The 16,570-nt window shown below is 51.7% G+C and overlaps 1 protein-coding gene across 2 annotated transcripts in view; it reads right to left on the reverse strand.

Annotated features, from left to right (window-relative positions):
- The window catches only part of SBK1 (SH3 domain binding kinase 1), a 47,022-nt gene that overhangs the window by 11,777 nt on the left and 18,675 nt on the right, over window positions 1-16,570 (reverse strand). The window contains exon 1 of one of the 2 annotated variants that reach the window (XM_032460578.1): window positions 10,796-11,698. The exons of the other annotated variant lie outside the window; for it this stretch is intronic. The gene's annotated coding sequence lies outside the window, so the exon portion shown is untranslated. Of the gene's footprint in view, window positions 1-10,795; window positions 11,699-16,570 lie in introns of those variants that run through there. 2 annotated transcript variants of the gene reach the window in all.

Raw genomic sequence — 16,570 nt, forward strand, 5'->3', positions numbered from 1 at the left:
TGGGAAAAAGCAGTCACAAGGTGGAATTTCAGGTACTGAGTGGGGATAGGGAATCCCTCCAGCCTCTCTCACTCACTTCACTTTGCTTCTATGTCATGTGAAGGACTAAAGCTTCATTCTCTCAGCCTGTGTGGCTGAGCCAGCTCCCCACACCCCCACATGCTCGCCTTGCCTGCCTCTAGGTTTCTCCCCTCCTATCCTCCCCATCCATGTGGTCAGATAAAATGTCTCAAGACCAGATTTGACCCGATCCTTGCCTTGCTCCCATGTTTTCGGTGGTTTCTTGTATCGGCTTGTGGTGTTTTTTCCTACCCAGCATCAGTTTCCCTTTCTTCGGGAAATGGTCCCTCCCTCCCTCAGTCCGTGTGGTTCAGTAGGGCTGTTTCCAACCAGGCTTTAAGGGCAGGCCTGACCCACGGCCAGTCAACCAGGGGATCCATCCTATCCGCCACGTCACCATGACTGGTTCAGAGATGAACACATGACCAAAAGTGACTCACTGAGATCTTGCCTTAGGACTTTTTGCTGAAGTTATCTGGAAACTGGAGCAGCCTGGAGCTGCTGGGGACTGGCTCAGCCACCATCGGGGGTTGGGTGGGGAGAGCCCGAGAATGAAGCAACAAAGAGATAGGCAGAGCTGGAAGAGGGAGAGAGTTCTGATGACCCTGAGCACCTGGCTCCAAACATGACCAAAGCAATTTATACTCCTGAATGTTTGTTTCATGAATCAATACATTTCCTTTTTGGCTTAAGCCAGGTTGAGTTGAATTTATGTAACTTACAGCCTAAAGACTCCAGACAAGCATATCTACTAAACCCCAGGCACCATGCTGGGTGCTGGCAGAGGGTAAGTCAGATTGAGGGTATGAGATAGATGTTATGAGCCTACAAATCAAGGAGGCAAATAAAATAAGGACTCAGATAATCATGAGACCAGGGAGGCCATGATCAACGCTCCAACATTTCCAAGAAAGGCACTGGCAGTGGGGATCGGGGTGCCTTCCTGGAGGAGGTGACACCTGAATGGGCCTTGAAGGGGATTAACAATCTAGCAAGAAACCCAAGAGCTCCTTGAAAGCAAGGCCCATGCCTTAATCTTCTTGCTATTCTGAGCACTTAACCAGGATGTGACAAATACTGGGTGAATAATTCTTTACATGTTTGGGAAGCTGTAACTTTTTATATCTTGGCTTTCCTGAATGTGACCCTGCAAGCACATAGCTATTTTCCCAGGGGCCTGCGTGAGATATCATTAGCCCCATTCTACAGATGCAGAGACTGACGGTCAAGAAACTGATTTGCTAAAAATCACATATAAAGTCAGTGTCAGGGCTGGGCTAGAAGCCAGGGGCAAGGTGCTGTCTCCCTCTAACAGCCCCAGCCCCAAGCACAGCAGAGATGGGAGTGGCTGTGAGTGACACTGGCCCCTGTGAACAGGGAAGCTGAAGTGCTATGATAAGAATGATGATAATGGAGAGGGAAGTTATAATAACAGCTGACACTTAAGGAACCCTGTCATGTGCCCAAGTCCCTCGCATAAATTAACTCATCTAATCCTCACAACATTCTATGAGATGGTGACCATTATTTACTCCAATTTACAGACAAGGAAACTGAGGCACAGAGCAGTCATGTCACTTGATCAAGACCATCCATCCAGTAAGTGGTAGAGCCAGGATTCCAATCCAGGCATTCTCTCTGCAGCATCCAAAAGCTTAACCACTATGCTTTACTGTCTCTAAAATGATAAAGTTAAAATTATGATTTATTTTCTCAATTGCCAATGCTTTACATTGCTGCTGTCACTCAATCTTCATAGCAATCCCATTTTACATATAAGGATGCTGAGGTTCATAGGGGTTAAGCAATTTTCCAGAGGTCTCTCAGCTGGTAAGAAGCAGAGCCAGGGACTGAACCTTGAACGTCTCCTGCTTTGGCTCCCTTTTTCTACTCTTGGTCTCTGGTTTGCACCCCAGACCTCCCTCCAGCCCCGTTGTCTTCAGCACCATGGGAGTGGACAGCACCCAGGCCGGCCCAGCACTAGGTGCAAGGCTAGGGGAAGCCCAAGGAGGCCGGGCAGCAGGATGGAGGAACTGCTGACAAACAAAACCCAGGCCCCCAGGGATAGAAAGGTATGTATGGATATATGGACTGCCATTTATTTAACCACCTTACAGGTGTTGGGTGTATCCAACCTTTGCTGCCACAAACAGTGAGTAGCCTTGCAGATAAGTCAGTTGCAGTGTGCAAGTGTGTCTATGATCAATTCTAGAAATGGGCTGCCAGGTTAAAGGGTGAGTACATTTGGGATTTCTGTGGAGTGTTTTTGTCTCCAAGAGGGTGTGCCACTGGCGTCCTCCAGCCATGAAGGAGAGGGTTGCTTCTTGGTGGAACACAGCAGCTGCCACCAGCTCCCTTGCCCTCTCAGGGCCTCTGTATCACTTTGTTTAGTATGTTACTTTGAAGTGGGAGAAAACAAGAATAGGTTCCTCATTTGCTTGTATTTGCATAAAGTAACCCTGGAATCAACCTGACATTAATGAGGGTGCTTGACCGCCCTCAGCACTCACTCACTCCCACTGGTCTGAGCCATCATCAGCATTCAGCTACTGCAGTAACTTCCTAACTGCTCTCCTGCCCCCAAAATCTCTTCTTGACACAGCAGCCAGGGAGCCCATCATATCCCAATTAGATCACACTATCCTCCAGCTCAGCACCCTCCACTGGCTCCCATCTCATTCCAAAGTCCTTACAATGGCCCTCAATTTACCCCTTTGACCTATCTCCTCCCTCCCTCTGCTCCAGACACACTGGTCTCCCTGCTGTTCCCTGACCACACTAGCTCTCTGCCTGGGGGCTGTTTCCTCTGCCCCCAGATATCCACATGGCTCATTTCCTCCAAGTTCTGCTCAAATGACACCTTCTCAACCAGGGCTTTCCTTCTGCACTCCCCTTTTCCTGCTTTATTTTCTTCCCCAGTAGAGTGTATTACTTTCTAACGTAATGTCTATTGTGACCATCTCTCTTCTCCACTAGAACTTAAGCATCGGGACAGCAGGGACTTTGTTGGGCTGGTCTTGTTCACTGCTGTATCCCCAGCAGCTAACACAGTGCTTGGGGCAGAGTAGGCAGTTAATAAACATTTGGTGAATGAATGAATGAATGAATGAACAAATGAATACCTGGGGAGAGAAGTGGGAACTGAGTAAACAGAGGCAGGGTGAGAATTAAACTTTACACTAGATACAATCCTGTTGGGTCTGGGGAGCATAAGGAGCCAGGTGTGGTTGGGGGTCCAGATGGTACCAAGTGACAGTGTGAGGGGAGGTTGTGCCCACCCGCCCAGGCTCAGCATCCCAGGGTGGGTATCCCCGAGAGGAGCCTGAGGAGGTAGGGTGGCCCAGCTTGGTTGACCTGAATTCCCATAGCAAGCCAGCCCATGCTAAGGAAGGCGGGGGCAGCTGGGAGCCCCAGAGATACCCACCCCTGAGGGGGGCCTTCCTCCTACGTCCCCAAGGCCAGTGTCCCAGTCTGGTTCTCTGCCACTTAACACCTTCCCCAAAGGGTGTCCCTGACCCTCATACTTTTTACCCCAGGGCAGAAATCTGTTCACATGTGGGTTCTCCTATTTGCTGCCAGGGAGTAGGGGATCCAGAGCTGGGCCCTCTGGCTCCAGAAAGCCCTGTCCAGTGCCCACCACCCCGCCCTTCTCTGTAGTTTTCCAGTCTATGAAGTGAGCTATCCAAGTGGTTCTTATCCCTTCATGGGTCCCCGAAGACTCAGTACCCTTTCCCCTAAAAAAAAGTCCCCAGCTACCACATGCACACCTCTACATACAACATCAGGGGGTCAGGGCCCTGGGGAGCTCACAAGAGACTCCAGGTAAGTCCTCTCCCTCCCCTTGACCTTTGGCACAAATACAGCGTTCACCAAGCGTTCTATTCCGGCTCAAAAGGAGGAGGAGAATCTTCTCAAATCTCTTCCTCCTCTTCCCCTTTTGGCACAAATTCTGGCTCCATCCCTTCTTGCTGCATGACTTTGGGCAGGTTATACACCTGCCTAAGCCTCAGTTTGTCTGTTAGTAAAATGGGGTGAGAATGCTCGCTTAACATGGTGAGCTTCTGTAAGAATTAAAGGGGCCCTTCCTAAAGTGCTTGGCATAGAGCAGATGCTCAGTAAGAATTTGGTGGACAGAGGGGCCTGAGACCTTGCTTCTGTCCTGCACTCTGCAGGTCTGCAGCTGGTGCCCAGAGCTGGAACAGGTTCTCCAGCCTCTTTCTGGCCTCCCCAGCCAGGCCGTGTGGGGAGGTGGGAGTCTTGGGTCTCCCCTCTCCCAGCCTCCCTGTGGTAGCCCCTGTGGGTGTGAGAGGAGGCATGAGCCTTATTGTCCGGGTGAGCCGGGCAGCCCAGCACTCAGGGGCTTTGGCTGGGGGTCTACCAATGGACAGGCGGCGGTCACTGGAGAGATAGCCGGGTGAGCAGAGGCTCCCTGAAGAGACGAGCCCTACCCTAGCTACAACCCTCCCCGCTCCCCTCTTCCCTGAGCCCTTACAGAGGGATGGAATGGGGGATACAGCCTAGCTTGGGAGCCTAGAGCCCAGATTCAGCCACTCCTGTGTAGAACCAGTCACCACCATTTCTAGCCAAGAAGCTTTGGTAAGACACTTACTCTCTCTGTGCCTCTATGTCCTCGTCAGTAAAATGGGGTTAATAATGGTACCGATTAAAGTGTTATTAATAATAGCTGACATTTATGAGCCACTTAAAGTGTAAGTACTTTATACATTTTGACTCATTCAAACCTCATAATCACCTTAGGAGAAGCTGCTATTGCTATTCCCATTATACCCCTCACAGATCAGGAAGCTGGGACTCAGAGAAGGGACGATTAAGTGACGTGTCCAGTAGCACTCCAGAACATTCAATAAATATTTGCTGAGCATCTACTATGTGCTTGGATCTGGAATACATTCATGAACCAAACAAACAGCCCTGCCCTCAAAGAGCTTATATTCTAGTTTAGAGACAATGATAAAAGTAAGTAAGAGATGTATGTCAGACAGTAAGAAGTCCTAAAGGGAAAAATAAAGCAGGGAGAGGCGAGGAGATGCCAGGCGTTGGGAATGAAATTGTAGATGGAGGTCAGGAAAGGCTCCACTGAGAAGGCTGCGAGCATGTGGAGGCTGTGGATTTAGTGATGGAAGAACTTTCCCAGCAGAGGCACAAGGGGCCTGAGCTTGGTGTAATCAGGGAACAGTGAGGAGGCAGGCATGACTGCAGAGTGGTGGGTAAGTGGCAAGGGGCCAGAGTGGAGGGCAGAGGTGAGGGGCTGGGGGCAGGGTCCTTGGAAGCCACAGAGAGGACCTGCCTTTCACTAAGTAAGATGCACTCCGGACCTGAGCAAACCCTTCCTGAAGCAGATCCTGAGAGACAAAGAGGCAGCAAGGACCTTACCCTGCTGCATTCAGAGACCCCCAGTCTAGCCCCCGGCAGCATCCCGCCACTGTCCTTGGAGGAGGCTGAGGGAGGAAGGAGTTGGGGAGCCTTAGAGGTTTCCTTCGAAGATTCTTCTGTGCTGCAGCTCTCGCCTGTCGTGGCCCCAGGTGAGAAGAGGTGTGTGGCAGAGAGGCCGAACGGTACGTCCAGGAACTCGGCCAGAGCCCAGGTGAGGGTCCGCCAGGTCCTTCTGGCTGGCCATGCCCTGTGGACTGCATGTGAATGATGGAAGGGTGGGCAGAATCTTCCCTGAATCCTAGATATGGAAGCTTGAGTAAAGACCTTCACCCTTAACCTCCATTTTTTTTTTTTTGAACCAGTAAAAGTGGGGCTAATATTCCCCTTCTGCTCAGAGCTTCTGAGGACTGATATTAACAGCACACTGTAGAGGGTCCCAGGTGCCATTCATAGCACTTTACAAACCTCTACTCACTTCACCCCCACTATGATCCTACAGGACAGGTACTAGTATCATCTCCCTTTTTGGAGCTGATGAATCTGAGGCACAGAGGCTAAGCACCTCGCCCAAGGTCACACAGTGGGTCTAGAGGTTGTGCTTTCTGCCACTAAATCATGTTAACTATGGGCCCTGCTGTCCCTCCTGGAGGCACTTCAGATCAGGGCTGGCAGGCACCCGAGCTCTTGGGACGGCACCATCTCCCCACAGGACCATGGGCCCCGTTTGGAGAGAGTAGAAGCCTTCCTGCGATGGGGGGGGGGGGGGGCAACAGACCAGGAGCTACCATAGGGTGGAGACCTGTGCAGCCTCTACAGGGCCTGATCAGGAAGAAGAAGAGGCGGCTCTGTCCTGTCCAGTCCCCACCCCTGCCCCTCAGGGTCATCCCAACACCCAGAGGCAGGTGGAACATTCTCTGCCTCTCCCAGGACTGACTAAAGCCACAGGGAAGGACAGCTGGTGCTATGGGGAGTCCCGATGGCTTCCCCTGGCCTAGACCCCTCATTTGCATACCCTGACAGGGTGTGGCAGAGGTAGCAGGAGCAAAGGCTAAAGTAGCAGGCACTGCTAAAAGTGCTTTATCGTTTAATCTTCCCCACAGCTCTAGGAAGAAGGAGCCATTATTATTCCTGTTCTACATCAGAAGAAACTGAAGCACAGAGGACACTGCCTCGTCTAAGGTCACACACCTAGTGCGTGGTAAGGGGCAGTTTGATGCCAGTTTCACACAAACTTTTGGGGGCTCACAGAGCTGGGCTCAAACCCCCGCTCTGGGTTAATGTGGTGCTCTTCTCAGCTAAATGAGAAAGGATGTCCAGTGGCTGGCATGGGGCACTTGACACAGAAAAACGATTCCCTCCAAGCGAGATACTACACAGCTCCCTGAATGGGGGCTGAACTGGGAGTCTGGGCCTGTCCCCTCCGCACTGGCCAATCTACACAGTGGGGAGAGGGGAGGGTTGCTGGAGGGTAGACAGAAGAGGAGGGGGGCTTTAACGGGCCCCACCAGTCCTGATGGCCAAACGGCCACAGCTTCCTGAGGCCTAGAAGGGGGACCAAGGGAGAAGTGGAGGGAGGGGGTAGTCGGCAGAAGACGGAGTCTTTTGGAAATGCTTGTCCTGGCTCTGGCCCAAGGCCGATCTGTCTGGGGCAGGCACCTCACCTAGAAAACAGCTCTGGGCAGGAAGAGGGTGTCAACTCCAGCTGCCATAGATCCCACCCCTCAGGCTTGAACCCCACTCATAGCAGGGACCCTATGGCTTCCCCAGACCGACTATAGGGAAACCAAGAAAGCATTACCACCAAGGGTTACTTACCCACTTGCCAACTCCCCTTTCAATAGGAGCCAATGGTTACTGAGCACTTTTTACAAGCCAGACCCTGTCCTAGGCCTTCTTATGCTTTAGCTCATTTAATCCCCGTTGATCCTAAGGTAGGGATTACCCTTGTTTTTCACATAAGTAAACTGAGGCTCAGAGAGGTTAAGTAACTTGCCCAAGGTCACAGAGTAGCTAAAAGGGATTCAAACCCAGATGGAGTCCAGAGCCTGTGCTCTCATCTAGGGTGCTCTGCTGTCTCCTTTGACCTCGGGCTGCTGTAGACCTTCATCCAGGAAGACAGCCATGCCCAGGGGCTGGGGCCCAGCGCTGACTCCTGACCCCTGATCCCTGGCTCGGCTACTTGGTATCACCCCTTGGTTTCCTTAATGTTTAGGGCATGTCAATATTCTTCAGTGACTTCTGCAGCTAGGCCCCCACCTCTCCTACCTGATCAAAACTTAGAGCATCTTGGACTCAGTCCCAGAAAGTTAGAATAAGGAGGAAGCTTATAGCTAAGAGAACCTCTAGTCTAATTCCTCTGTGACACATGGGTAAACTGAGGCCCAGAGAACAGTCCTCAGCAAGCCCTGGGCAGAGAATCTTGGGCTTTGCTCCTGGGCAAGTGGGACAGTTAAAACAGGTTTCTGCTGGCTGACTCCTTCCAGTACAGGGGAGGGGGCACACGACGGGGTCCAGAGTGGAAAGTGGGACCAGGCTGGAGAGGCTTCTGGCTGGAAGAATTCAGGCTCACTTTACCACTTAGCCCTAAAGACCTCACAGGGATATATTCTGAGCACATTCTAACTTGGCCGTGGGGGAGGCAGGGAAGACCCATGTGCGCAGAACACACAGACAAAGGTCATCCTCTGCACAAACATTTTCTGGCCTCTATCCTAGACCTGCAAAGCCAGATGCCTACAAGAGGGGCCAGGAGGTCATGTCAATGAGTGAAAAGGCCAGGTGGGGCCTGAGGCCAGCTGGAGGGTGACAGCCAATCTAAAGGTCATCATTCTTTGGCTCTGGCCTGGGCTTGCCACAGCATCTGATTTTTCAAGAGGATCCAAAAAACAACATTCGTTTGTTAAGTTATATGTTTGTTTAGCATTGGCAACAAATGCAAACATGAGAAAAACACTGTTTGGATCAACAAAATGTGTCTAGAAGCTGTGTTTTACAATATGTGCTGTACAATATGCTGGCTCTGGGTTAGACAAAACTGATGCAGCGGGAACGAGACAGACCTGGTCCCAGCTCCCGGAGCTCGGGGTCTGGATGTGGAGACACTCTCACAGCATGTGTAGACACACATCCCTGTCTCCAAGCCACCAACACATCAACCAGTCCAACTCCGCTCTCTACTCTGTGCCAGCCCAGGTCAGATCAGAAGGGGAAGTGGAAGCAGAGAGCTGCCCTTGAGCCATCCTACAGCGGGGCTTTTCAGTTCGGTAAGGAACAGCACATGGCAGGGGGAAGGAGTTGGGGGACACGGAGGAGATGAGCCAGAAGTTGAGGATGGAGAGTAAGGAAGCAGGAGCTGGCGCTTGGGAATTGGTTTCGGGCAAGACCAATAAGGGCTTTGACTCTGCTTTATTCCAGACCCGACGGGGAGCCTTCACAGGTTAGCGAGGAGGGGAGATCTTACTCCCTGTTCCCCTCTGGCTTCCTGAATGTTTTTCCCTAGTCACAGTGACTCAAATCTCCACTCTTTAGCCTCACTCCACTCCCTTGCCAGTGGGTTGTCTGAAAAGGCCCAGGGCTCCTGGGAACCCACTGGGGGAAATGAACTCCTTTAGAGATGAAAAGGACCCTTCTGGATGGTTCTGTGGCCCAAGTGTGATCCACATCTGCCTTGCCGGCTGCAGAGTGAGTGGCTCACTTGTCATTATCTCCGGGAGATGCCACATGCTTGCCCAAGGTCACCCAGTCTTCAGGGTTGCTGGCTCCCCCACAGCCTGTGCTAAGGGGGACTGCCTCAATTATCTTTGAATTTGCAGGCGGGGCTGCCAGGGTTCTGGTCTGGAGCACCCCAACCTCTTCTCCTGCTAGTCACATCCTCCCCCGTGGGTCAATGCCTGCAGCAGGTAGGGGTAGAGGCACTTGGTATTGGGAAGCGGGGAGAAGAATTGGCCACTCAGGCACTGGGGCCCTCAAGTCTGCAGCAGGATGAGAATCAGGTGCTTCAGGTGTGGGGTCAGAAATGCTCAGTTGGGCCTGACCAGGCCCACCTCAACTGGTCCGACCAAGCATGGCCTAGGTAAATGAGAACAGCCCAGAGGTCTGATGAACAGGAAAGAGCAGGAAAGGAGACCTGGATGAAGTGGGAAAAAGGACCTTGATTCCAACGCCAGGTACATCATGGACATTAGCTAAAGGTTTGTTGAATGAGTAAGTGAACAAAGGAACTCCTGCTGGGGCTACCTGTACCCAGAGTCCTACCCTCCTCAGCATCACTGCTTGCCTGCAGAGGGCTCAGGGAAAATACCCTGGCAGAAACCACAGCAGTCCAGAGTGCGTTCCCTTGGCCATAGTCCAGTCCCTTGTCAGAATCTCTGATCCAGAATTTCAGAATACAACATCCCCTGGGCCTCTCATCTTCCCATGAGATGCAGGACTTGGGGGTCAGGACCTCACTGAGGGCCAGTCTAGGGTACTGCTTTGTATACTGCCTGGAAAGCTAAAGCAAGAACCTAGAAAGGTCCCTTGGTTGTCCAGGACACACTGACCCCACCTGAGGTTTGGCCGGGTGTTTTGGAGGAGGAAAGGCCTAGAGTTTGCTGCCCCTTGGGGCACATGGGGACAGAAAGGTGCCCTGACCTGAAATGGCTTCTTCATCCAGACTACCACCCCTCCCTAGAAGCCAGCGCCTCACTTTGGAAAGGGCTTGTCCCCTCCCTGTCCTGCAGGGAGCACGAAGTACGGCCTGGGTGAAGACCCTCCCCTGTAGCCCGGGTGAGGGGCAGTGGGATCACAGAGAAAATAAGGGAATCCCACCCATTCTCTCAAACACACCCTTTCCCTGTCTCTTGCAGACAAAGACACACACCCAAAGCCCCAGCCATCACCCTAGAGCCACACACTGCAGGCCCCCTCACCTGTGGACACCCCAAATCTTCTCTTCCCGGGGGTGGGGGGAGGACTTCACTTGAAAACTCAGCCTGGCCTGGGGGGGGAGGGGTACATATACTCCAAGGACCTAGGATCCAAGAGCTCCAGGCTCACAATTTTGGGGGGGGTGAACTCTCCACCCTCTTCTCCCTTCTCCGGGGCGCCAGGGGATGTGCCACCACTCCCCCGCGGGGCCAGAAAGCTGCGTCCAAGCCCCAGGGCTAGAATGTGGGGTGGGGGAAGGGAGAGGAGGAGGGGGCGGCTCCTCCAAGCGAGACACAAAGAGACGTCCTTCAGCCTCGGCTCCATGGCGACGCTGGGGAGGGGGCAGCGCGCACCCTATACTTCCTTCCCCACCTGCAGGGCTAGGGACCTTGGCGGCCACTCACCTGCTGCCCCTCACCTGGGCCCTGCTTACCTGGGCTGGGGCCGCGGGGACGCCGCGGCAGGGGGCCTGGGCGCCGTCTCGGTTTTCGTCCTCAGCCCGGCCCGGAGGGCTCAGGGCGCCACAACCATGGGCTGGGATGAGAAGGGCGCTGCGAGGGGCTCAGTCGGCCCGGTCCCGCAGCTTTGGCGGGGGCGGGGCGGTGGTGCTCCCCGAGGCCTCTTGCTGGTGAGGGATAGCTCTTGCTGTCCTCGGGTCCCTAGATTTGGGGTTTCAGTGTACCGTAATTTGGGGGGTCTAAGACCCCTGATCTAGGGGCGTTCTGAGCTGGGTCTTCGTGTCTTGAGGTGTGGAGTTGTAGTGAGCAGGATCTTGAGGAGGGGTCCCCACAATCCCAGACAGGGGGGTCACTGCCTTCTAGGTCTTGTGGGGGCCCAGACTGAAGAGGGGGAGTCTTCTCAGTACCGCAGGGAGGTTGCTGTCTTCTGAATACGGAGGTAGTCTCCGCTTTCCCCAGCTGGGGAGTCGCTCTGTGTTGGATCTGGAGAGGCACCCCGCTTTCCTGGGTGTCTCTGGGTCCTGGATGTGGTGGGGGGACCCCCGCGCTCCCCGGCTGCGGGGGCTTGCTGAGTTCCGGCCACCGGCAGGAGCTAGGAGGAAGCCCCTCAGCCGCTGGGGGGCTCCGTCGCCGCCGCTACGAGCAGCCCGGCCCTGCGGTCCCGGACCCCGGCCTGGCCAGGGCTCTGGGTGCGGCTCCGGCTCGCGCTCTGCCTGGTGCTCGGGCCCCGGCCCCGGCGCCGGCGCCCGCCGGGGCTGCGCTCCATCGCGGCATCGCGGCTCCGCCCTCCGGCCTGCGCGCACCTGCCCGCCTGGCTCGTGGCTCCGCCCTCCGGCTCGCGCGCCGCCGCCCGCCCCTTTGTCCGCCCCGCTTGGCGCGCGCTCTCGCGCACGCACACTAATCTCGGCGCGCGCTCGCCCTCCCGCCGGGCCCTCCTGCCGCGCGCCGCTGGGCGCAGATTCTCCCCGCGCGGCGCCCCCACCCCGCCTTCCTCCCGCTCTGGGTCCTAGTGCCCGTGGACTGCTTCTCTCTCCTCCCAACCCCGTCTTTTCTAGGTCAGAGCCCACAAGGGGGCGAGAACGAGGTTAGAGAGGACTCGGGGGAGTCTGAGAGGGTCACCTGGTCCAGCTTCTTGGCCCCTGCGGGACTAGACTGCCCCAGACTGTCCCAGTCTTCTTGTTGGGGCGGAGCCTGTGTCTTTTTCAAGGAGGGAAATATCTAGCTATGCAATCGGATAGAAACCCTTCCATCCATTCATCCATGCACCCATCTGAACTAACAGACTACTCAGGGAAGACGTTCTAAACTGGGGCCTTGAGGGTTACGCCCAGGTTGCGTTTTTGACCCCTGTTATAAACAGGCAGCGTCTAGTCATGGGATGCAGCTGGGAAACACAATGCTCACCACATAGAAGGGAGGAAAGGGGATTCTAGGCAGCAGCATGTGCAAAAGCACTACCCAGGTATGAAGGACCATTGTCTGTTAACTGGAAACTGGTGACCTGGAAGGAAGTCGGGTGGGTGAGGGTGGAGATGAAATAAGGACAGCTCATCCTCCCAGGCCCTGTTTTCCTCTTATCAGCCACATCCATGCAGCCTCCCTCACACTATTTCTCTGAGAAGAAAGCCCCTAACACACCCTGCCCCTTTCCCTATTTGTCCACCCAGCATACTCTTCCCAGCCCCCACCCCCTACTGTTTCTAGAAGTTTTAGGGCCAGGGATTGCAAACTCAAGTACTTATAAGCGACTGGGATCAGGTGTAAGGTGATAGGGAATGATGGAGATGAAACAACCGGGAGCATGATGGGCCCTGTGTGGACAGATGACTTCAAGCAGAAAATTCATATTCTAACATAAAATCTTCCAACTTTTAAATGTTTGAAACTAGTTTCCCTAATTCAGAAATACTGAGTGGACCAACTGAAACATTTTTGGGGGTCAAATGTGGCCCATGGGCCAACAGTTTACAACCTCTGCCAGGGAGAATACTGCCTTATTTCCTACTTTGTCCTCCCTCCAGCCTCTATCTAAACTTTTAAAAAAAGAATCCAAGTCCTTAAAGAAGTGGTGGTATACATATGCAATGGAATACTACTCGGCCATGAAAAAGAATAAAATAATGCCATTTGCAGCAACATAGCTGGACTTGGAGATCGTCATTCTAAGTGAAGTAAGCCAGAAAGAGAAAGAAAAATACCGTATGATATCATTTATATGTGGAATCTTAAAAATGACACATATTAACTTATTTACAAAACAGAAACAGGCTCACAGACATAGAAAGCAAACTTATGGTTACCATCAGGGAAGAGGGTGGGAAGGGATAAATTGGGAGTTTGAGATTTGCAGATACAAACTACTATATATAAAGTAGATAAACAATAAGTTTCTACTGTATAGCACAGGGAACTATATTCAATATCTTGTAGTAACCTATAATGAAAAGGAACATGAAAATGAATATATGTATGCATATGTATGACTGAAACTTTATGCTGTACACCAGAAATTGACACAATGTAAACTGACTATATGTCAATGTAAAAAAAAAAAAAAAGAATCCAAGTCTTATGTGACCATCAGCTCTGTAAAGTACAAGGTGAGTTGGATTGCTCCCCTGCATAAAATTGCCAATGACTCTCTGTTACCTCCAGGATAAAAATCTAATCTTATTCGAGTGTTCAAAGCCCTTAGCCTTTGGGGCCTCCTACCTTTCTCCTACTGAGGCCCCTCTCCTCCATTCAGCCTTGACGTCAGCCAGCGTTCCTAGAACATCTGCGTCTCATACCTCTGTGTCTTCATACATTTGGCTTCCTCTGCCTAGATCTTTCCCCTCTTCTTTGGACTCCAAACAACTTTTCTCCAGGATAACTCCTCTATGTCTGTCCCCGCTTCTCTCTCCTCCCGGTCCTGCCAATATTCCCAAGTTTCAAATTTCATCCTAACTCTGTTCTAATCCTCTCCTAGTAAGGCCTTATTGCCCAAAACAAACTAATGGAGGGGTCTGAGTTATTGGGCAGGTAACAGGGAGACTAGAGAGGGAGGAAGAGGAAAGAGAATATCTTCCTTTGTCTAACAACTGAGTCCCAGAACATTAGAATTTAGAGAGCAAGTCCTCTTTCTACAGATGAGGAAACTGAGGTCTAGAGAGGGGCAGAGGGCAAATCAGGCCTTGTAATGCTCCCAGCCATGGTTATCAAGTGCCATTCAAGGTCACTTTCTGCAGCAGCCTTCCCTGAATCTTTAACTGGGGTTTTGATTAATGAAGGTTTGCCAACATGCACTGTGGGTAATCAAATCCCCCCACCCTGAGCTCTGCAGGGTGGGAAGTCCTGGTCCCCAAAGGGGGCACAATCTTACCAGGGGACATAGCAAGGGTCCCGTTAAAATTTAAGCTATGGAGACTGCCAGGACACTGCAGACTCCATGTTTTCTGGGACCAGCGGGCAAAAAGAGGAGTCAGTGTCCTGACAGCAGTAATTGACCCTGATCAGTTACTAGAAGTTACTAGAAGTACCCTGATCAGTTATTAGAAGGTAGGGCTGCTTTTACAAGGTTGGCACAGAGAGAAATACACATGGAGCCCAGGGATCCATTGGTTACGATGACCAAGAGTTTAGACCCCTCAGCACTGCCCAGTGACCCATCAAGACCTGCCAAGGTGCCAGTTGTGGATAATTGAGAATGGATAGTGGAGGGGAGAAGGGATGAGTACCAGTTATGTCCCTGAGATCAAGTGCAGCAGGGGAGAGGGGAGCTGTAGTTCGTTCTACTAACCTCCCTCTTCAAAGTTTCTTCTTAAAAAGAGAGGCTCACGGCATCCACAGGGGAACTGCGCTGCACAAAGGGTGGGATGTGGCAGCCGTGAAAATGCACCGCCCATATCTCTGTCTGTAGGGAAGGTGACTGTTGAGGGCAGCAGCTGTGGAGACTGAAGTTTCACAGAGGAGGCTCCTTTGTTTCCCTCTAGCCCATCCCAGCCATGATTAAGCGCAGCAGAGACTAACTCGCCCAGTTCCTTTGAGACACAGGGCTTCTCTGATGGGCAACTTGGGATCAAGGGCTCCCCACTGGCTTTGTTGAAACTTTCTTAACGTTATTGCACTGCAGTCTAAGACTATTCCTATCCCATCTTCCTTCCTTCTTTCCCTTTTCCAAATCTTGGACCTGTTGCAGTCTGATGGTTCTCCCAGCCTCCTCTGGATCCTTTCTTAGTTTCCCTCCCAAGCATTTTTCCCAACAAATCGCTTGCATATCTGACCCCATCTTGGCCAGCTTCTTGGAGGACAATGTATCAGAACACAGGAACTAAAGCAGCTGTTTGTAATGCTGTAGTCCTTTTTCCTTGACAGCCAGAGATAACCCACTCTTGCCAGCTCAGAGTTTTGTATCCAGAGCAAATGCTGCCTTTCCAAGAGAGGGTCTTGATGGGTGTGATTTGGACAGCAGAAGACAAAAGAGGAAACTTGACCATGACCTCCAGAGTGGCACAGAACAAACACTGCAAGACCGAGATCTCTATTTAGAGTCCTCTGCCTGCCCACACCCCTCTCCAATGCTGACATGTCCTCATGCTTTCTGGGCAGCTGGTTGCTGCTCCTGTGCACAGGGAAGCACATGAAACCAGGAACCCCAGGACTTTTGATTATTATATACTTTCCCTTTGGCTGCATTTTCTATTCATTGATGGGTCAGAAGTTTCTGTTACAGTTTCGGGGAGCAGGGAAAGAATCACAATAGAGTCCCTGTTTTCTAGAATCTATGTATCATAATGTTTCAGATTTTATGAGTTTGAGTAACTCTACCGGCTGTACTGAAAGTGCTCTGTTAAGACATTGTTGGAGGGGAGGGATAAATTAGGAGTTTGGGATTAACAGATACACACTACTATATATAAAATAGATAAACAACAAGGTCCTACCCTATAGCACAGGGAACTATATTCAATATCTTGTAATAACCTATAATTGAGAAGAATCTGGAAAAGAATTTTTGATATAGATATGTATATATATAACTGAATCACTTTGCTACGCACTTGAAACTAACACAACATTGTAAATCAACTATACATCAAACTTATAAAAAGATCTTTAAAAAAAAAAGACATTATCTTGGCCATACTGACAGTCTCCATCAGTGGAACACTGATGGCATTTTGCTGTGTTCTGTGATGACCCTTATGGCTCCTGTCCCCAGTCATGACAGGAAGGAGACGTTCCTGGCTTGCTGGTCTGCATTACAGTGGTCTTGTTGTACAGGAATAATCTCTTCCCCCAGATGGCCACCATTATGCCATTGCTCCTAGTGACCGGCTCATGCAGCATGATCAGGGACCCTGGTGGCACTGGTGACTGAGCAGCTCAGGGAACCTATCTGGCTTAGGACGCTGAAGACAGTGACATTTTAGGCAAAAGTACAGAAGCTTCTCAAAGCCAGGAGCAGGAGCATGCTAGGCTGCTGGGAAACACAGTTCAAGTGATAACTGATAAAGAAAACCAAGAGTCCACCAGAATGCATGATGAATCAGAAAGCAGACGGTGGGGCAGCCCAGGACGTACACCAGCTGGAAGCGATGGATCTTTGAGTTTCTCAATACTTTTTTGAAGAATATATTCTGTGAGAAACACAGTGTTCCAGCAAAAGTCCTGTTGGGATCCCCACCTCCCGTGTCAAAATACAACTCTGTGACTGTGGCCAGCAGGATGCCACCAGCAATGGGAAGTTCAGAGTGATGGCAGTGCAGAGA

This window comes from Camelus ferus, chromosome 18 (assembly GCF_009834535.1).
Source record: "Camelus ferus isolate YT-003-E chromosome 18, BCGSAC_Cfer_1.0, whole genome shotgun sequence".
In the NCBI taxonomy this organism is placed as follows: Eukaryota; Metazoa; Chordata; class Mammalia; order Artiodactyla; family Camelidae; genus Camelus; species Camelus ferus.